Raw genomic sequence first — 22,016 nt, forward strand, 5'->3', positions numbered from 1 at the left:
GGGAGCAAATCACATTAACACAGATTTTATGCTTTGTGCTTATTTCTATTGATAAATACCAATAGTAAGATCAAAAATTACAAAAAAAAAAAAGAAGAAATCATCTAAAAGAGCCTAACTAGTTCCAACAAATTTATGAAACAGCCAAGTTTTCAACTCCACCGAAAAAGAGTAAGAGAGGGCATCCCTGAATTGTGTTAGCAGATTTATCCCAGTCTTAGGGACTGCTCTGCAAATTATTTTGGAATACATTGCTTTTAATTTAAAATGTTGAGGAAGGCAAACACAACTTCCTTAGCGTCCCTCCGGACTGGCCCAGGGTTGGACTGATGGGTTGTGCACGCCTTCCAGCAGGTGGAGACTGAGAAACCTCTGACTCTAGAGAACCAATAAGAGCCCTGGCCATGTGACCCTAGCCTCAGTATTTTCTCAGTCTCTAGCAGGTAGGAGGTGAGCCCATTAGTCTCTCACTTTCTCTTTCTCTAGTTAAAAAAAAAAAAAAAAAAAAAGGCCTTCTGTGCCTGAGGAATCTAGTTAAAGAGGCTAGGTAGGATAGTAACTTGTTTCCTCTCCAGTCTCTGAGGTGCTAAACTCAGGAGTCCCCGGGTCCCTCCCCCACTTCCTCCCCATCTCCCTTTGGTGCAGGGAAGGGCTAACCCTTTGGGAGGAAAGGTGTTTAGCCTTTGGGAGAGGCAGCCACTTTCTTGTTTGATTGGGAAAAAAAAGCACCAGTTTGTTACCGTCGTGCTGCACTGATTTGTGAGCCTGCTTCAGTTCCTCTCGGCTCCTGGTTTAAACACCCCCCCGTGGCATGAATGAGCAACCAGCTCCGCCGTGATTGCTGGTTTCTTTTCAGTTTTCTTTCTTCCTTGCGTTCAACAGCGGCTGAATTTGTTTAAAAAAAAGAGAGATGACACTATGGCAGAGGAGTTAAAGCGTTGTGCTGTATGACAGCGCAGGGGAGTAGGTGCGCTCGGGGCGTGTAAATTTTGCACTGCGATTGCTGTACCAGAGCCACCCTTTCCCACGAACGCAGTGGCCTCCCAGTCTTCTATACGCGTTTCCTCCGTGGCCTCCCTTGGGTTGTCTCTTACAAAGAATCGAGGCTCACAGGGGTCAGGTAGTCCAGTTCTTAAGCGCTATCTGAGGGTTACTGACGACTTCAGGCCCGCGGATCATCTGTTTGTACTCCAGGTCGATTTGCGTAAGGCTTTGGCTTCCTCTAAGCCCACTATTTCTCGGTGGCTCAAAGAGATGATAGCTTCTGCTTACTTGCTTGCTGGGTAAACAATCCCAAAAGGTGTTAAGGCTCACTCCACAAGGGGACAAGCAGCTTCTTGGGTGGAGCGATTCTTGGTGCCACCCGCAGACATTTGTAAGGCAGGGACGTGGACCTCGCTACATTCCTTTTCTAGACACTATAGACTGGATGTACAGTGTCAGCAGGAGGCGATTTTTGCAACTTGAGTGCTAACAGCGGGTTTGCTGGGGTCCCTCCCTTAGGTCTACTGCTTTGTTACTTCCCATCAGTCCAACCCTGGGCCAGTCTGGAAGGACGCTAAGGAAGGAGAAATTAAACCTCACCTGCTAATTTGCTTTCCTTTAGATCCTCCGGACCGACCCAGGTCCCTCCTGTGTTCTTTGAAGAGTGATTGTTTGTACATAGTTCCGGAGTTCTATGACAGAGTTGCTCTGCAAGTTGACAGTTCATTTATTTATTAAAAAAAAAATTCAAACAAAATAAAACATGGAAAAGAAAATAAGTTGATACCTTTTTTATTGGACATAACTTAATACATTTCTTGATTAGCTTTCGAAGATTGCCCTTCTTCGTCAGATCGGAAATAAACAAATGTGCACATTTGCTTATTTCCGATCTGATGAAGAAGGGCAACCTTCGAAAGCTAATCAAGAAATGTATTAAGTTATGTCCAATAAAAAAAGGTATCATCTTATTTTCTTTTCCATGTTTTTATTTTGTTTGATTTCTATTGATAACCTTAAGAGTGGACTAACACGGCTACCACACTCCTCTACTTAAAAAAAAAAAAAAAAAACCTAAATAAAACCCTGTTATGCCATACCTCTTCTCCTTGACGGAGTTGTTGGTGAGCGTTGCTGCATGGCTTGGCCATCGTTCAAGTACGATTTAAGACTGCTTGGTGGCTGCTTAGATTCCACAGGACACAGAAGGTTGGGTCTTTTTCTTTCCTGCTTTGTTAGTCAAATACTGAGGCTAGGGTCACATGGCCAGGGCTCTTATTGGCTCTCTAGAGTCAGAAGTTTCTCAGTCTCCACCTGCTGGAAGGTGTGCACAAACCCATCAGTCCAACCCTGGGCCGGTCCGGAGGGACTAAAGGAAAGCAAATTAGCAGGTAAGGTCTAATTTCTCCTTAGTTTCACCAGCCGAAAACAAAGAAGGAAGGTAGCACATAAAGTGCTGCAAAATCACATAAATATTTGAGGCTACATCATGCCTCAGAATAAAGTCTAAAATAGCTCCCATTCATTGACTCCTGGACCAACTACTCCATGAAACAGTGAACTATTTTATCTAGAAACTTCTTGTACTACCTCCCCAGCATGTCCTGCTGTGATATTTATCCAGGCAATATGGGCTAACTGAATCTCCCAATTATTGGGGGAAGGGGGAAATCAATATGTGACTGTCTCTGGGAAAAGGTGACTAAAGTAGAGGGATCCAAATGTTGAGAGTGGCTGATTTTTCAAGTAACAGGCCCATAAGCAGTCTGAAAAAGTTACATGTTTGAACTTCTTAACTTTTTTTCACATAAAAGAATGGTGTTTGGACTGCTGTATTAGAAATTGCTCTAACAGAATTCATTAAAATCTAATTTTTGTTTCTGGTGACTTTAGTCCTCTTTTACCAGAGAGGGCCATATATGGCTGCCAGCATAGGCTGTCTCCTCGAGCTCCAGTGACCTTTAAGGTTTTCCTTCAATTATGGGAAAAAGGAAAGCCAAACTTTGTACATACCCCGTGCCATCTACCCCAGCAGCTGGCACAATGAATTATTTTGTCCCTCATGGGAGATTGCCTGGAGAATTGTCAGCAGTTCTGTCCAGCATGGGAGGCATCTGCCTGTTGAACGACTTCTTGAGCTCAAGGGGAAGATCGATGCTGCAGCAGCTGGCGTTAGTCCTACAATTCTCTAAGTGCCTGAGAGTGAGGTCTTCAGTATCTTGGGTGGAGTATCGGTGTGCAGTGGAGCCTTCTAGAGGAGCAGGAGTTCCACTGAGTGCAGCAAGGAATGGTGATACCATACTTAGCCCCACCACTAAGTTTTCAGAGCATCTGACAGAGTTAGGTGACATTGAGCAGTTAGTGGGAACATCAGAAGCTGCTGTTCTAATCTGCCCCAGTTTGTTTACAACAAACGCCCAACTGCTTTGCCAGCAAATGTTTCACTGGGCAAGGTATGGACTTTGGTTTCCAGAATGAAGTCTTCGGATGTGTTTCCTCAACTATGTCAATTTACTGAACAGACAGCCTCCAAACTCCTGGAAGATAAAACTCATATTGACCATCAGGCAAGGTTGCAGCAGTGTGGTAACCTTTCACAGGACTAACGGTCTTATTAGTAAAGGACAACCAGCATCTGTTTCATACATCAGATATCTTGGGGGACCAATTGAAGTCAAGAAACTTTTGTTCTTAAAGTTTCACACTTGGATTCAGTTTTGCCACTTCATATGCTTAAATGTTACTTGACATTCCAAACACTAAGGGAAAGTACTACACTAGTGTTTAGCTTAAGTAAGGGAGACGCTGATAAAATGAGGAATACGGATAGGGAAAAAACTAAAAGGAACAGCGTCAGGATTGAGAGTTTATATAAAACATGGACATGTTTCAAAACAAAAGAGCTTTTTAATTTTCTCAGGTCTTTCATGAGGAAATTTCATATAATCTGGATTTTCAGAAAGCATTTGACAACCGGCTCACCTTTATTCACACTTTTAACCCCTTGGCAAAATGGAGCAGATCTGTGAGGCAAGACTTCCACTGGCTTTCCTATTAAACCAAGTCTCTGTTTGTTCAGTAATTTTGCTGTTTAGAATAGTTCCTACTATTTTACCTTGTGTGTTACATTGTCTATAGCTTCCCAGAAAACACCAATTAAGGAAAACAAAAAGAGCCCCAGGGGTGTTCTTTAGTACTCTGATGCATATATCACCTGGTCCAGGTGATGTACTACTTTTTAATTATCAAATTTGTTTATTACATCTGTCAGGTTAACTGTGATTTGTTTCAGTTACTTGAAAACACCACCTCTAAATATCATTTCTGGCATGGCCGTCTCCCCAATATACTCCTCTGTAAAGAACAAAGCAAAAGAATTCACTTACCCCCCCCCCCCCCCCCCCCTCCGTTTACAATGACTTGACTTGAAAAACCAGCCATTCTCAACATCTGGATCTTCTACTTTAGTCATCTTTTCCCAAAGACAGTCACATATTGACTGAATGGGCTGTATCGGCATTAGTGCGTGGCTTTGTAAACAGGGGTGTTAGTCTTTCTGCTATAGTCTTGCCCTCCCTGAATGCTCCTTTTACCCTATAATCATCTAATGGTCCAACTGACTCCCTGAAAGGTTTGTTGCTATGTACGTATTTTAAAAAGTTTTGATTATTAGTTTCTTTTCAAATTCTCTTTATGTCTGACTTATCAGCGCTTTCCATTTTACTTCCATTTTTTTTTTCACAAGGTGCTCTTTTGGCTTTAATGGCCTCTTTCACCTCTTAACCATGCCAACGGTCATTTGGCCTTCTTTAAACACAAGGAATACATCTGGTTTGGGCCAGGGGCGTATCTGGACTCTGGCGGTAGGGGGGGCCAGAGCCAGAGGGAGGGGGCACATTTTAGCCCCCCCGGCGCCACCGATCCCCCCCCTCGCCACCAATGACACCCTCCCCCGCTGCTGTCACTTACCTTTGCTGGCGGGGGACCACAGACCCCACTACCACAGACCCTCTCCACCTCCCCCTCCCTCCTGCCCGCCACCAACCCGTCACCGATCTTTGCTGGCGGGGGACCCCAAGCCCCCGCCAGCCGAAGTCCTCTCTTCCATGCAGGATGCAAGTTTCAACGCTTCCTGTTCTTCTGAGTCTGACGTCCTGCACGTACAACGCGCAGGACGTCAGACTGAATTCCAAATTCTGAGTCTGACGTTCTGCACGTTAGACTCAGAAGAACAGGAAGCGTTGAAACTTGCATCCTGCATGGAAGAGAGGACTTCGGCTGGCGGGGGCTTGGGGTCCCCCGCCAGCAAAGATCGGTGACGGGTTGGTGGCGGGCAGGAGGGAGGGGGAGGTGGAGAGGGTCTGTGGTAGTGGGGTCCAGGGCGAAATCTGCGGGGGCCCAGGCCCCTGTGGCCCCACGCAGATACGCCCCTGATTTGGGCTGCCAAGATGGTGTTATGTATTGGGAATTGGTTATGTGGTAAGTAACAGAGTAGGACTAAATGGTCAGTTTTCTGAATGGAAAAAGATTTAAAGATGCATAATGGATTGCCCCACAGGGATCTGTTTTGGTATCGGTGCTTTTTAACGTATTTAAATGATCTGGAAACAGAAGCAATAAAATCATGTTTGCAGACGAAATGAAATGAAAGCTGTTGATTCACAAGCAAATTGTGAGAAATTGTAGGAGGTCTTTACTTTTTCAGCTTGGAGATGACTGAGGAGAGGTGGCCTAGAGATCTATAAAATCACAAGTGGAGTTGAAGGGATAAATGTTAATCATTTGTACCTGCTAGAAGAGTAAACTACCGGGGTGAGAGAATATTCACTCAATGCAAATTTAAGGCCTCTTTTACCAAACTGCGCTAGCAATTCCCAGCGTGCCACAACAGCTCATTCACTTTGAACGGGCATTGTCAGCATTTCCTCACGGGAATCGCTATCATGGTTTGGTAAAAGAGGCCCTTAAAGCTGTATAATTTGTTGCCAGAATGTGGTAAAAGCATTTATAGCAAGATTCAAAAAATGTCTGGACAAGTTGCCAGAGGTGTAGTTGATAAGCTGCTGTTAGGTAGATTTGGGGAAAGCCACTGTTTCTCTTGGTTTAAGCAGCATGAAATCTATTCACTTTTTATAGTCCTGCCAGATATTTGTGACCTGAATTGGTCGCTGTTGGAAGCAGGATACTGGGCTTGAGGACCTTTGGTTTGGTTAAGTATGGCAGTTCTTTAATTCAGTGAGATGCTAAAAGGAGAGAGAAATGTTTCTGATAATGAAAAAGATTTCTGGATGTCAAAGAACAAATTCCTTTAAAAAAAATTGCAGATAAACATATTAGGTCATAATGTAAAAGGCTTTTAGCATGTTCATCTGTTAACCATAAACTCCCAAAGGCTATTTTCCAGGCTTTGAAACTTGAAACCATGGGTGATGACTAATTCTTTTGAGCAAACGTAGGTGGAAGAATTAGCCAATTTTGGATTCATTTACTGTGTTTGTTTTTAAACACTGCTGCATCTTATGACTCTCATGATCAGATCTAGCCTTCACAGCTGTGAGGTCCTGGGGATGGGGTAATGTGGGTAGGGGGTAGAAACATTATTAGAAAATGGGCATCATAGCAAGGGGATTGTTTAAAAACGTTAAATTGTAACTCACATTCAGTACAAGAATAACATATAGCACAAAGTAAGATCAAGAAAAACAAAACAAAGCTATAATAGTTAGAATTCCACTGCAAAGGAAATGAAGTAGCCAATAAAAGAAAAGTAATATCTTGTAGAAATCAAGGAAACTACCTACCCAAAAAATGCCTCTTATCAAACCAACCCTTCAATAACATCCCTCATTCATAGCCATTAGAATCCCACCATTCTAGGAAAACAGCCCTTAATTCGGCCAAGAAAGCTTTTAAATATTTCTGAAGATGAGTAGGATCCATAAAAGTATAGCTAGTGCCCTGCATAACCATAAGTATTTGCAAGGAAATCTTTAAAAGAGAAAACCACCTGCAGCCAAGACACTAGGCCTCAGTTACAAGAAGGCCTGCCTTCCTGTGAACTTGTGTGGCACGAACCACATCTGGGAACAGCTGAACCTTATGGCACAAAATAAAGCTTTTTTTATTCTTAAGATTTGTGGGCAAGTAATTTATCCTGCTATGCACCAAATAAGACTGAAGGTCACTCCAGTAGCATTCAAATCCTCAGAATCTTCCAGGAACCCAATAAGATCAAAATTAAAGGATATAAGATACTTAAGGCTCCCCTCTGTCCTGCAATACTGGTGTCTTCCCAAAGATTAAATAAAGACATAGCATCAACATTAGGAATTCCAGTACCTCCCAGAGATACTGTATTTTTCGGACTATAAGACGCATCGGACCATAAGACGCACCTAGGTTTTAGAGGAGGGAAATAGGAAAAAAAAATTTTCCTTTTCCCCTCCTCTAAAACCTAGGTGCTCCGGTGCATCTTGTCCGAGTTTTGGATCGCCCTCCCCTACTTACGTGACGCGATGTTCCCTGGTGGTCTAGTGACGTCGGGGCAGGAAAGAGCCCCCTCTTTCCTGCCCAGCGCGCTGCTCTCCGTGCTCCTGACTGCTTCCTGATGGTCTCGGCATTTTGAATCTCGCCGAGACCGTCAGGAAGCAGTCAGGAGCACGGAGAGCAGCGCGCTGGGCAGGAAAGAGGGGGCTCTTTCCTGCCCCGACGTCACTAGACCACCAGGGAACATCGCGTCACGTAAGTAGGGGAGGGCGATCCAAAACTCACTACCTTCGGACTATAAGACGCACCCCCCATTTTCCTCCCAAATTTTTGGGGAAAAAGTGCGTCTTATAGTCCGAAAAATACGGTACTTCTGAAGCAGTATTTCTGATGATAACTTAAGAGTCTTAGGAAAGTTCAAGAAATGCAGATTTTTAGATGGCAATTGATTCTCCAAAGCCTCTAATTTAGAATAGTTAAATTATTTTTAATCCCAGAAATGAAGGTATTATGAGATTCCAGAGACTTAATCTGTTTAGACAAGTACTCAAATCTACCATCAAGTGCCTCAAAGTTTTCAGCAGACTGCTTAGAAAAAGTCACACAATTGCTGTACTGAATATCTAAGCATATTCTGTCCTGGTAACTACTTGCGAAATGTCTTGTAGAGAAACTTCCCAAGAGGAATCTGGCAGTGATGGAACATCAGCACACATGATAGAACCACACACCTAGGACTTTAGGTAAAAAGGACAACATAGGAGAATGTCCCAACTCTCCTTGAACTTCTACAGAAGCCAAAGAGGAAGAACCATTTCTCCCCACTAAGGGAGAACTGAGAGGTGGAATAGGAAGAGTAGGTTTGCCACCAGAGCTTGAAGATGCTCTGGAATCAGAAGAAGAACCTTGCAAAAACAACTCTGGGTTTGACTCCTTAAGCACAGAGAAATCTTACCCAATGGCCCACACACCCAACCAGAGGGTACTGGAGTAGACTTCTCTTTTGCTCTTCCTCTGGAGTGGAGGAGTAGCCTACTGGTTAGTGCAGTTACTTTGATCCTGGGGAACGGAGTTCGATTCCCACTGCAGCTCCTTGTGACTCTGGGCAAGTCACTCAACCCTTTGCCCCTGTTACCTGAATATATGTAAACTGCTTTGAAGTTACTTGCAAAAAAAACCTCAGGCGATATATCAAGTCCCATTTCCCTTCCCCATTTCCTCTGTTTTCTTCCTTCCAGTGCCTTTAGTGTTTTCCCCTTTGGGCACACCCCTTCGGGCATACACCATAGCTTTGACGCACTTTTAGATAAAACTCCCCAGTTGCCACAGGATGACTTCAGCAGCGGGGTTCTCAGATGTTTGGGCAACCTGGAGACCTGCTCTTCCAGTATTACAAGGCACCCCTCGGCACCTGGTACACAAATTCCAGTACGTCATCACCTGATTTTTTTTTTTAACACTATGGACAGAGAAAGGGTCTGCATATAATAAATGTAAACTGCTTTGGTTGTACCAAAGAAAGGCGATATATCAAATCCATGACCCTTCACTCTTTTTAATAGCATAGTTTTTTAGATGTCCTTTTTAAAAACTCTTTCCTTTCCCTTTAGTTTGCTTTATATTACTTTCTTTACCCCTTCCCCCATCATTCCTTCCATTCCCCTCCTGTCACTCATGTTCAGTGGTCAGCAGCCATTGTGGCAGCTAACAGATGTCATCCCCTTACAGACCTAACTCTTCTCTAAACCAGTTAGAAGCTCCTCCCCTCTTCTTCCCAGGCTCTGATGGATGCTTCTCCCAGGTACCAATGATAACTCCTTGGGTGCCACCACTCTTCTGTTTTTGAATGCTACCAGAAGGTCCTTTCCAAGTTCTGGGTACGTGCACAAGGTACCAGATCTTAGGCATCCAGGTAACTTTCTCCCTAGATTTAAGCTGTATGATACCGATATTTTCAAAAATAGTCTCTCACAGTATTTGCATCGCTAAGCTTTCATTTTAGATCCTTGGGCTCATCACCACTATAGAATTAACTGACAAATACATACATTTTAATCTAATGAAAGGTTCATAAAACTGGGCTATTCACAGATTTAAAGGACAGGTCTTTCTAGAGGTTTTTCTTCCACTTTTCTTGAGAATTGAAACGTGCTTTGAGGAGTGCCCCAGAAGCCTCTAAAATATTTTCATGTGCACCTATGAAAGCCACTATGGGTCTGTTTTCCATGACCAAGTGGTGTCTGTCAGCCTCCTGCCACCAGGTTTCTTTTGTTTAAGCCTGGGGCATAAAAATTAATTTTTAGAGACCTTTTTTTCCTTCTCTTGGGGGGGGGGGGGGGGAGGGGAGAGACACATTTGCAGAAGGCCCAGGCTTGAACGGACAAAAATTACTTTGTGAGAATGAAAGATTTAGCTATGAACAATGACCAGAACAAGCAGTGATGACCACCATGCTGCTTGAAGGATCGGTGGGCAGTATTGTACTTTTTGGTAGTCTACTTGCTGCATATGGCTGCTGTTATTTCTGCGTAGCTCCTAGTCTTTGCTCTGTCAGTCATGGTTGGTATATCTTGGTTGTCCTTACAAACAGATGTCTTGTTAAATGGACTGTATTTTGGATAGTGATTGTAGAGAGAATAGGAATGACTACATACTGTATAATATTAAAGGTGAGTAACCCAGTGATTATAGTGGGTTGAAAACCATGGGAACCATGTTAAAGTTTCACTGCAGCTCTTTGTGACCATAGGCAAGTCACAACCCTCCATTGCCCAGATACAAAAAGCCTTGTTGAACCCACTAGGGACAGAAAAAAAATACCTGTATATAATATGTAAACTGCTTTGATTGCACCACAGAAAGGCGGTATATCAAATGCATGACCCTTATATAAAGAAAGCTGGACACTGTTACAGGAAGATGGTGGAGGCTGCTCATTTTAGGATGTTACCCTATTTATTAATACTTTTTAGTATTTCTGTGTTTTATTCAATGTATCATAAGTATACATAGCAAGTCCAACTTAACGCAACACATCTGCATGCTATGCTTCACGTTCTGTACAACACAAATTCAGTTGTGCATCGTATAGTGATCAAGTCTTCATGTCTGTCCACACTGAAATGCTTGATTGTATTTCTCTTCCATAATGGATTCATATTTTCTCTTTATATATATGATCCAGCAGATTGGGGAAACACACTTCTAATCAGAGTAAGACAAACCACTGAGTTATAAAATACACATCCAGTAGAAATTTAATATTCATCAGATCCAACACACTGTTCACAGAAATAATTAATCTGTAGCGCGTTTTCTTTGGTGTATTTTAATTAAAACAAAAAAAAAAACAGAAATGTGTACTTGATACCTATTTATAGCAAATTGAAGTTGTATCAACTGAACTTTTTTGTGTTAGACATTTATTATTAAAGTCTTATTTTGATTACTGATTTCTACAGGGAAATATGTTAGATTGTGACATTTATAGGACTTAAAGGTACAGACAAACCAGTGACTTTCGAACTTCATCCAGTTTCATATTTTTGTCATAGCCCTCTTTCCTACACTTTTCTGTTTTGGGATCTTGCCCAGGTACTTGTAACCTGGATTGGTCACTGTGGAAACAGAATGCTGGGCTTAATGGACTTTCGGTCTGTCCCAGTATGGCAATACTTATTTATGTACTTATGAGTATTGCATTCCGTTCTGGTCCCCACATCTCAAAAAAGATAACAGCGGAATTAGAAAATGTTCATAGAAGAGCAACCAGAATGATAAAGGGGATGGAATGCCTCTCATATGAGGAAAGGCTAAAGTGGTTAGGGCTTTTCAGCTTGGAAAACAGACGGATGAGGGGAGATATGATTGAGGTCTACAAAATCATGAGTGGCGTAGAACGAGTAGAAGTGAATTGATTATTTTTTTTTGTTCCAAAAGTATAAAGACTAGGGGACACTCAAGGAAGATACTTGGAAATACTTTTAAAACAAATAAGAGGAAATATTTTTTCACTCAACGAATAGTTAAGCTCTAGAACTCTTTGCCAGAGGATGTAGTAACAGTGGTTAGCATATCTGGGTTTAAAAAAAGGTTTGAGCAAGTCCCTGGAGGAAAAGTCCATAGTCTGCTATTGAGACAGACATGGGGAAGCTACTGCTCGCCCTGGGATTGGTAGCATGAAAGCTTGCTACTTTTTGGGATTCTGGAATGTTTCCACTATTTGGGTTTCTGCCAGGTATTATTGACCTAGATTGGCCACTGTTGGAAGCAGGATATTGGGCTAGATGGACCATTGCTCTGATCCAGTATGGCTATTCTTATGTTCTTATGTATCTTTCCTTAGGAGTACTGTAATAAAACATTATGAGGCCATCCTCTCTCCATTCCCCTGAGCTGAGCTCTTTGTCCCCTGACACCTAAACCCACACCTAAGTCTGAAACCTGCATTTTGTTTATTTATTTCTTGTATCTCATTATTATCTAAAACAAGTTTCTGTTCAAAGTGGCTTACAGTTTACAGTGAAACCACAGTAGTTTTACAGTTGTGACTTAAGAGGCCATTTGTGGCTTATGTGGTTAGTTATAGAATTTTTTTAAAGATGTGTATTTTAAGTTCTTTTCGAAACTGAAGATAGAGATGCTGATGATGATTTTGGTATCATGTTCCAGCATTTGGATCCCAGATAGTTGAAACCTGATGTGTAGATGGTTCTGTACATTGCTTCTTCAGTTGGGTAGGAGCAAAAGTAGGTAACTTTTGGTTTCTGGGCTTGCTTTTCATGGTGATAGTTCAATCATGTCTTGCATATATATAGGTGCCATTCCATATAGTTTCTTGAAAATGAGGGTGCTAGCTTTGATTGGCTGCCAGTGTAGTGCTTCAAGTGTAACATGGTGTCAGAATTATTGAGCAGTATGTCAGTTGATTGTGCTGAATCAGATACAAATATATATAGCAATACAAAAATACAGCTTTAAAAATATATTTGAAACTGCAGCAGAAACTGGCTCTCATTTCAAGCCCATCTTCTTTCGTCCCTTTTCCTGGGAAACTTTTGGGAACACTTAACAGAGACAAAAGGGCACTGCTTCACAGAGATATAAAACTTCCTTCTCCTCCCACTTGAAGGACTGGTAACAAAAGCATGACTAAGGTGGGTACCTGAAGGCTCACCAGCATCAAAACACAATTGCAGACAGAGGGTCTGGGAAGGCGTAACTCCAGCTATTGACAACAAAGAACTCAGAGGGAAAACCATAAACAAAACATTTGCTGGTCATCAGACATGCCCCCTCCCATCAGCTATCAGACATGAAGACGCCAAGACATGTGCAGAAAGGGAAGACTTATAATGTGATCTTGTGAACAGACTACAATAACCATAATGCCTTGCAAAATATCCAGTGCAAACCAGGAAGCAAATGATCCAGGACATGCACCCACCATGCTTCTATGCTAACTATAAAAAGCCTGGAAAAAGCCCAGCTCTCCAGCTCTTGGGACCTGCCTGCTCTTGGGAATCTGCTCTTGGAAATCTACTGCCATGAGAACCCCTCCTGTGACCACGCAGCTCATCACTCAGCTCTGTAACAAAGACTCTCCTGTAAGTTAAATTATAACCTTAACTTTTAAACTGGCTACCTTACTTTAAGCACAGATTCTCTGTAAAGATCTCTTAAAAGAACTATGTCTCGCTTGTAACCTTATTTATACGATTGCATTAATCATATTGTAACTTAATAAACCCTTTTGAATCTAAATATATAGTGCTCCTGTTCTTTCTTAAACCTGGTAATGCAGGCTGCAATTGTGAATATTGTTGCTTTAATCGGCAACTGGTGGATAATTATATATATAAAAACAAACATTAGCGAGTGCTCTAGAGCTCTTCCCCCAAGATAAATCATTTCAAGTAGTGGGGTAGCTCTTTCAAAAATCGACTTTTTGAAGATCAGCCTTGCTGCTGTGTTTTGGAAGGTTTGTAGTGATTTTAGTGTGCTTTCCTTACATCCTATGTATGCCGCATTACAGTACTCTAATTGTGATAGTATCTTCGCTTGTACCATTATCCTAAATGATTGGGAAAATAGTCTCTTATCCTTCTTAGTTTCCATAGTGTTGTGAAGCATTTTGATATTACTGCTGACATTTGATTGTCCATTGATAGATGTTTATCTAGGATATTTCCCAGTATTTTCAGTTGTGTTTTGATTTGGTATGTTTTATTGTTGATTGTGAAATTTTGGTGATCTGTGGGTTGTGTGGGCTGGATAGAACCAGGAATTTGGTTTTGTCTCTGTTTAGTTTGAGTTTGAAAGTTGTTGCCCATTTTTCCATAAAGTCCAGCCTGTTTTGACTTTATCCAGTATTTCTGGGATGCTGCTTCAATTTTTTTCCGAGCAGTGCCATCATTACATTGAACAGTATTGGTGATATTTGAGATCCCGTGGTACCCCACATTCAGGGATCCAGGACGATGATGTCTGGTTTGACATCTTTACAATTTAGGATCTGGTTTGTAGGAATCCATCGAACCATGCTGTCACTGCACCACATAGTCCCATGTTGTCGAGTAGGGTCCTTAGTGTTGTGTGGTCTACTAGGTTGAATTTGCTTGACATGTCAAATTGTAGCAGTAATATATTCTGTCCTTGGCATATTAGGCTTCTGAACTTCGTTATCAGGGTGGTTATTACCGTCTCTGTTCAATGTTGTGTTGTGGTCTGAATCCTGATTGGGAGTTGTGGAGGATTGAGAATTGTGTCAAGTATTCCATTAGTTGCTGTGCAAGGAATTATTTCTACCCCTCAACAGCTCACTTTTCCTCTGCACCTTGCTGTTTGCTTTTCACAGACCCTAAACCCCTATTCTCTCCACCCCCCTCAACCCCATCTTCCTGTGTACTCTTTCCCCTTCAATTCCAGACCCAAACCCCTCAATTCTCTTCCTTTCTTCCTTCCTTCCCCCCTTCACCCCAGATCCAGCCTCTACATTTTCTTTCTCTGTGCTTCTTTACCAGGCCTGATCTCTCATGTCACCTAGTATCACTCTCACCAAATTTCTTCCTGCAGATGCAGGCCAAAGCTTAGACTGACTTTCATTACGTTCTTTCCAACCACTATCCACTCTCCACACTGCATCTTTCTTCTCCTGGAGGAAGGGCAGCAGTGTGGACATTGGCCTGTATAGGCCAAGGTATGTCGCTCCCAACTTTGCCACTACCTCCTTCCATCTAATATGACTGATGTGATGTTCCTGAATCCTGAATCTATCCCTACAGACTGATATTGCAGCATATTCCCTTCCTTATTTGGCCTCCTGTAGTGTCAAATCATATGTGAAATGTGTCCCTCAGTGTAAATCCTATGTTGTAATATTGTACAGCATCCTCCAGGTGCGAACATCTGAAGATGGTTCGGGTATACTGTAGTATCATTGAGCATTTTTAAAGCTGCTCTGCTGTTGATTCACACATCAGTTTTGTAATAAACAGCCTACTTGTAGACTTCTGCATATACTTACCTATAAGTTCTTTATATTTACCTATAAGTTCTTTGTGGTTAGGTGTTTGCATTACTAAAAAAAATGTTACATTTTTATTTGAAATTCCATATGCATTATTTTTATTCAAGAGTACTCCTCTCCAGGAGGGGAACATCCTTTGCCCCGATAATTTTTCAAGGTAGTTCTGTATTGCTTTCCAATATAATTTAATTTTATGTTTCATTTGGTACATAAGTCCAGAATTCAGGTGCCATCATACTCTAAATCTGCAAAATGAATCAGTTAGGGTCCTGTGTACTAAGTTGTGTGGAGAGCAGGCAAGGCAAAAATTGTAGTTTTCAATCAAATAGCCACAGTTTCTGGTCATAATTTATTTGGACAACCTAATCTGTATTATTATTATTATTTATTGCATTTGTATCCCACATTTTCCCACCTCTTTGCAGGCTCAGTGTGGCTTACAATGTGTTGTTATTAGTAGATAGTATAAGTATTTTTCCTCAGGGTTTATAGTGAAAGTTTTTTGTTTTGTTTTTTTAAATTTAAAAATAAAACCCCACAGATTGAAGTGGAATAAATTGAGGTCTTTTACAAACTACAAGTGAAAATGTTTGATCATTTGCCTTGGTGAATTATCTCAGAGCTATACAAATCCTAGGCACTAGGTTGCTGTGAAGCCTAGAAATTGCACTCTGGTGTCCGGAATTTCAAGTCTCTTTATCTGTTCCTTTTGCAAAGCCTCCTTAGAAACCTGATCACTGGCAGTAAAATCATATATTCTACCTGCATCATGATGCAACGTCTGTTTTCCCATGAGGCAGGGTATGTCAGTGGGAAAGTTCCAGGGCAGGCATTGTATGTGAATTGCTGCTGCTGTTGCGAGCAACCTCTAGAAGTAAAGACAATGTAGACTTGGGGGGGGGGGGGGGGGGTGAGATTTGAGAGAGAGAGAGAAAGGGAGGTGCCCGATTGTGGGCAGGTAGGGAGAAGGTGAGGAACAGATGCCACCCACACAACTCAAAAGGAGACCAAAAAATCAGAACCCACTACTGCCAGTAATTTCCCACAGCTGGCCTTCAAAGCTATCCCTATATGGTGTGAAACCCGCCCATCTAGAGCACTGAACACATTTCTCACTTCCACACCTCAAAGTGGCACTCCATAAGCTTGAGCCACTCAGTGCAGGAAGTCTTACAGGGCTTGAAACCATAAGACCAGCCCATATTTCTTGCACTGAGTGGCTCAGCCTTACAGAGAGCTGAATTGCAGTTCAGAAGTGGGAGACATGTTTCTGAGACAGCTCTGCAAATAAGTCAAGGGGATAGATGATAGATTTTAAAGCACACTAGTTGTCTGGGAGTGATAGATAATGACAGCAAGAGAGACTGGACGAAGGCTGGAGGGGGGATATGAGGGAGAGAAGCTAGGGAAGATATATGAAAGAGAGAGACTGGATGAAAGTTGGGGGAAGGTTGTGAGAGAGAGAGAATGACTGGTGGGACCCTGGCCGTGCTGATTATGTGAAACAGATATGCAATTGCCTCTTTCACCTATCAAGTGGGTACTGTCACGCAGCTGACTGCATGCTTTGGGAAGGGAGACTGCTGACTTCCGCAATTTGGTTGACAAATGAACCAATTAGTGCTGTTAACTGGGTTCTAATAATCAGTTGAAATTAATTTACATTTACGTGCGCATCTTTAGATGCCGGGATCCGTGCGTAAATTTTATGCGTGGATCGAAAAAGGAAGCACAGCCATGGGAGGGGCATAGGTGGGTCAGGGGTGTTCTTGGAATTTGTGCACAGTGTTACAGAATAAGGGAGAACCGTGCCTAATTTAGGTATGAGAATTTACAGTACATTTCAGTTGGTATAAATCCTCATGCCCAAAATTGGGTGCAAATCCTGGTGCCAAATGCTATTCTATAAACAGCACACAACTCTGAGCTCCTAATCTTTATTGGCGTTGATTTTTTTTCAGCACCATATATAAAATTTAGCCCTACGTGACTGATTCACAAAAGTTTATTTGTCCACAGACACAGAATAGAAAAAGAGCCCCAGTAAATTAATTTCTAAAAGAGTTACTGCTGATTCCCACCCCTCCCCCCCTCAAAAAAAAAAAAGAAGCAACAAGCAAAAGAGATCTCGGCCACTGGCTCCTGCGTTTTTGGACTAGCTTCTAGATTTACTGAAAACTAGTTGAGGCATGGACTGTCGGAGGGAAGAATGTTTATAGAAGGTTGGTGCTGTCACAGGTATGGCACTCCAAGCCAGCAGAAGTTGGAAGCACAAAGAAAAACTTGCATTGCAACAGCATGATGTACTTGTTAATGAATACGTGGAAGATATAAGTTAATTTTCCCTATAATAAGCACTTTTTAATCTGTGTTTTTGTTTTGTTTTAACATTGCTTATTAAGCATAAGCAGATGCTTGTAACAGAAAATACATCTGGTTTTAATCATACACAAGTCTGTGTATGCAGGCTAAATTATTTTTTTCAACAAAATTTCATGGGCTGTAGGAAAATGTTAGCATATTGCTCAACTGTTCAGGGGGGGGGGTGGAGGAGGAGAAGAGGGGGGAAGGAGAATTAATGTAGCAAGCGAGAGGGGATGCATAGACATATCTTGCTAGGGTGTCATTTCTTGTATTTAGCCCAAAACAGGAAAAAAAACCCTGACATTTTTGGGGGGGGGGGGGGGGGTTGTCATAAACAGTGCATATTCTTTTTGGAATATGTATGCGCTCTTTCCAAAGAAGGCATACTCTTTCACAACATTGCCTCCAAAAACAATGGAAAATAACGCCAACATTCAAGTGACCTAGGAAACTAAAGAAAATTATATATCTAGATTTTCAGAAAGCATTTGACTAAATCCCTCGTGAGATACTCCTGAGGAAATTAAAAACCAATAGGATACAAGGCAATGTTCTGTTGTGGATGGTTAAAAGATAGAAAACAGAGTAGGGTTAAATGGCCAGTTTTCCGGATGGAGGAAGGGCAAATAGGGCCCCAGGAACCTCTACTGAGACCAATGCTTTTTAACATCTATAAATGATCTGAAATGAGATCACATTTGCAGAAGACACAAAATCACATGCAGACTGAGAAACTGCAGGAGGACCTTACAAGACTGGAAGATTGGGCATCCAGATTTAAGGGACAATTGCAAAGCAATAACACATTGGGAAGAATAACTTGAATTACTGCTACTTGATGCTAGATTCCACATTAGGAGTCTCCGCCAAGGAAAAGGATTTAGGTGTCATTATTGACAATGTTCTTCTCAGTGTGTGGTGGTGGCCAATAAAGCAAACAGAATGTTAGGCATTATTAGGAAAGTAATAGAAAATAAATAAAGAATATTATAATGCCTCTGTATTACTCCATGATGTGACTTCTTGAGTATTGTGTTCAGTTCTGGTCTCTGCATCTCAAAATGAGAAGTAGCAAAATTACAAAAGGTACAAAGAAGAGTGTCAAAAATGATAAAGGGAATAGAACTGTCATATGAGGAAAGAGGTTAGGACTGTTCAGCATGAAGAAAAACAGCTGAAGGGGGGATATGATAGCGGTGGGGTGGAATGAGTGTTTAAAATATTTATGGTCCACATCTGGAAATCTATCAGGCTTATTTTCAAAAGAGAAGGACGCTCATCTTTCGACACAAATCGGAAGATGGGCGTCCTTCTCCCAGGGTCGCCCAAATCGGTATAATCGAAAGCCGATTTTGGGAGTCCAGAACTGCTTTCCGTCGCGGGGACGACCAAAGTTCCCGGGCGCGTGTCGGAGGCGTAGCAAAGGCGGGACTTGGGCGTGCCTAACACATGGGCATCCTCGACCCATAATTGAAAAAAAGGGCGTCCCTGACGAGCACTTGGACGACTTTACTTGGTCCTTTTTTTTGTTACGACCAAGCTACGAAAAGGTGCCCGAACTGACCAGAAGGACGACTAAAATGATAGCGGGGATGGGACGACTTCCCTATGAAGAAAGACTAAGGAGGCTAGGGCTATACAGCTTGGAGAAGAGACGGCTGAGGGGAGACATGATAGAGGTATATAAAATAATGAGTGGAGTGGAACAGGTGGATGTGAAGCGTCTGTTCACGCTTTCCAAAAATACTAGGACTAGGGGGCATGCGATGAAACTACAGTGTAGTAAATTTAAAACAAATCGGAGAAAATTTTTCTTCACCCAACGTGTAATTAAACTCTGGAATTCGATGCCGGAGAAAGTGGTGAAGGCGGTTAGCTTAGCAGAGTTTAAAAAGGGGTTGGACGGTTTCCTAAAGGACAAGTCCATAAACCGCTACTAAACGGACTTGGAAAACTCCAAAATTCCAGGAATAACATGTATAGAATGTTTGTACGTTTGGGAAGCTTGCCAGGTGCCCTTGGTCTGGATTGGCCGCTGTCGTGGACAGGATGCTGGGCTCGATGGACCCTTGGTCTTTTCCCAGTATGGCATTACTTATGTACTTATGTACTATATGTACTCCCCCAGAGGCCACTAACCACCTCCCACCCTAAAAAAAAATAGTTTAAAAATACTTTGTGCCAGCCTCAAATGTCATACTCAGGTCCATCACATCTGTATGCAGGAGGTCCCTGGAGCAGATTTAGAGGGTGCAGTGCACTTCAGGCAGGCAGACCCAGGCCCATCCCCCCCCCCCCCCACCTGTTACACTTGTGGTGGTAAATGTGAGCCCTCCAAAGCCCACCAGAAACCCACTGTACCCACATCCAGGTGCCCCCCTTCACCCGTAAGGATTATGGTAGTGGTGTACAGTTGTGGGGAGTGGGTTTTGGGGGGCTCAGCACACAAGGTGAGGGAGCAGTGTACCTGGGAGCAATTTCTGAAGTCCACTGCAGTGCCCCCTTAGTGTGCTCGGTTGGTGTCCTGGCATGTGAGGGGGACCAGTGCAAATGCTGGCTCCTCCCACGTCCAAAAGGCTTGCATTTCGTCATTTCTGAGATGGGCGTCCTTAGTTTCCATTATCGCTGAAAATCAGAAATGACCAAGTCTAAGGACGACCATATCTAGGGACGACCTATATGTCAAGATTTGGGCGTCCCCGACCATATTATCGAAACGAAAGATGGACGCCCATCTTGTTTCGATAATATGGGTTTCCCCGCCCCTTCGCCAGGACATTTCAGGAAAACTTGGGCGCCTCTCTCGATTATGCCCTTCCACGTGACATACAATAAAACATATGAGGGTTAAATGAAAAATAATGCCTCTACCTCCATAATTCTTGTTTAAATGAAGTTATTGTAATGAATAAAAAATGATGATAATGCTTGAAACTTGCTTCTTTTATTACATGTCTTTACTTTCTACATAGACGCCACCATTCGCCACACATTTCTGCCAACAATGGACAAGTTTTTGAAATCCATCGCGAAAGAATTGCACATCTTGTCTCTTTAGCCAGTTGCTCAGAGTCCTTTCCACCTCTTCACAGGAGTCAAATAGATGCCCCCAAAGTTATTCCTTAATTTTGGATAAAAATGGAGATTGCATTGTGCTGAGTCTTGTTTTCCAAAAGCACAGAAGCAACAGGTGTGGCTATCCTTTCCTCATGTTTTATGCTTTACTGTATTCAGGAGTTTCTTTAGATCTGGTAGATTTCTGCTCTTAGAAAAAAGAAAGATGAGCTTAGCTTCCTGCATGGATTCCTACCTAGGAGATATGTGGGTCAGGACAAGGTAGTATTACACTGCTCTTGTTTTTCGATGCGGTTAGCATCGGCTCCCAGAGTAGCTTGTAATTTGTATTAGTCTCTGCTGCTCCCCACTACTTTCATTGGGTTCATTTTGTGATGGGCATTTCAATCCTTCCAAACTGCCTGCATAAATGCAAGCTGACTTGCATTTGGAAGCACAGTAAGGTTGACTGTTATGTCGATGCTTTTAAAATATCTGCCTCAACAGTCAGTGAGGACTGTCTGGAGACACAGTTCTGAATGCTGTTATCTCTGCTACTGCTACTAATCATTTCTTTAGTGCTAGTAGATGTACGCAGCGCTGTACACATTATATGCTTGTACTTTCTCAGTCCCTAGAGGGCTCATAATCTTAAGTTGATTCACCTGGGGCAATGGTGGGTTAAGAGACTTGCCCAGGGTCACAAGGAGTTGAAGTGGGAATTGAACCCAGGTTGCCAGGATCAAAACCCAATGCACTAACCATTAGGCTACTCCTCCAGTTACTTTCATTACTTTTAACATTGACACTCTAGAGAGCATCTTATGACTTGATTTGTTAACTGCTTTTATGAAGAGATTCTCTCCTGGCAATGTACAGCAGATTACACAGTATGCTTTGTCCTCCTACAAGGATTTCTTTACTGTGTTGAGGTTTTTCATTCAGCAGAATCATTGGATGAAATATCTGGTATGTTTTCTGCATGGTCTTCTGCCTGGACAGTGTTTTAATATGGGGTCACAGTGCTAATAGCCAGTGGCGTAGTGGGGGGGGCTGCCACCCAGGGCGGGGCGGTTTGCCATTGCACCCCTCCCCCCCCGGGTGCAGCACGATGACATCCCCCCCCTCAGTGCATTGACACCCCCCTCCCCCCGACCAGCTCCCGTACCCTACCTTTAAAAAGAATGTCTGAATTCGAGGCGAGGCGCAGCCCCTCGCGCCTGCCCTGCACGTAAAAGAAATGTGGACCATTGGGCCTTCTCTCGCTCTGTCTGTCCCGCACTTGCGGAAATAGGAAGTTGCGTCAGCGGAGGGCGGGACAGATAGAGCGAGGGAAGGCCCGACGGTCCACATTTCTTTTACGTGCAGGGCAGGCGCGAGGGGCTGCGCTTCGCCTGGGATTCCGATATTCTTTTTAAAGGTAGGGTGCGGGAGCTGGTCGGGGGGGGGGGGTCGATGCGCCGAGGGGGGGAGCTGGCAGGGAGCACACACACACACCCCCCCCCCGAGCTGACACTCGGGGCGGACTGCCCCTCCCGCCCCCTCCTTGCTACGCCACTTCTAATAGCTGTTGCCTATCTTGGATATACTCACTACCTTC

The 22,016-nt window shown here is 42.8% G+C and overlaps 1 protein-coding gene and 1 long non-coding RNA gene across 2 annotated transcripts in view; one reads left to right on the top strand and one right to left on the bottom strand.

Moving 5' to 3' along the window:
- TBC1D2B (TBC1 domain family member 2B) overlaps positions 1-22,016 on the top strand; it is a 158,064-nt gene that overhangs the window by 70,573 nt on the left and 65,475 nt on the right.
- LOC115458284 lies at positions 2,871-20,295 on the bottom strand. The gene is made up of 3 exons (XR_003940034.1): positions 20,201-20,295; positions 11,901-11,906; positions 2,871-2,881 (listed from the first exon to the last, which is right to left on the bottom strand). It is a non-coding gene; the product is annotated as an uncharacterized LOC115458284 (long non-coding RNA).

This window comes from Microcaecilia unicolor, chromosome 1 (genome assembly GCF_901765095.1).
Source record: "Microcaecilia unicolor chromosome 1, aMicUni1.1, whole genome shotgun sequence".
NCBI classification, from domain to species: Eukaryota; Metazoa; Chordata; class Amphibia; order Gymnophiona; family Siphonopidae; genus Microcaecilia; species Microcaecilia unicolor.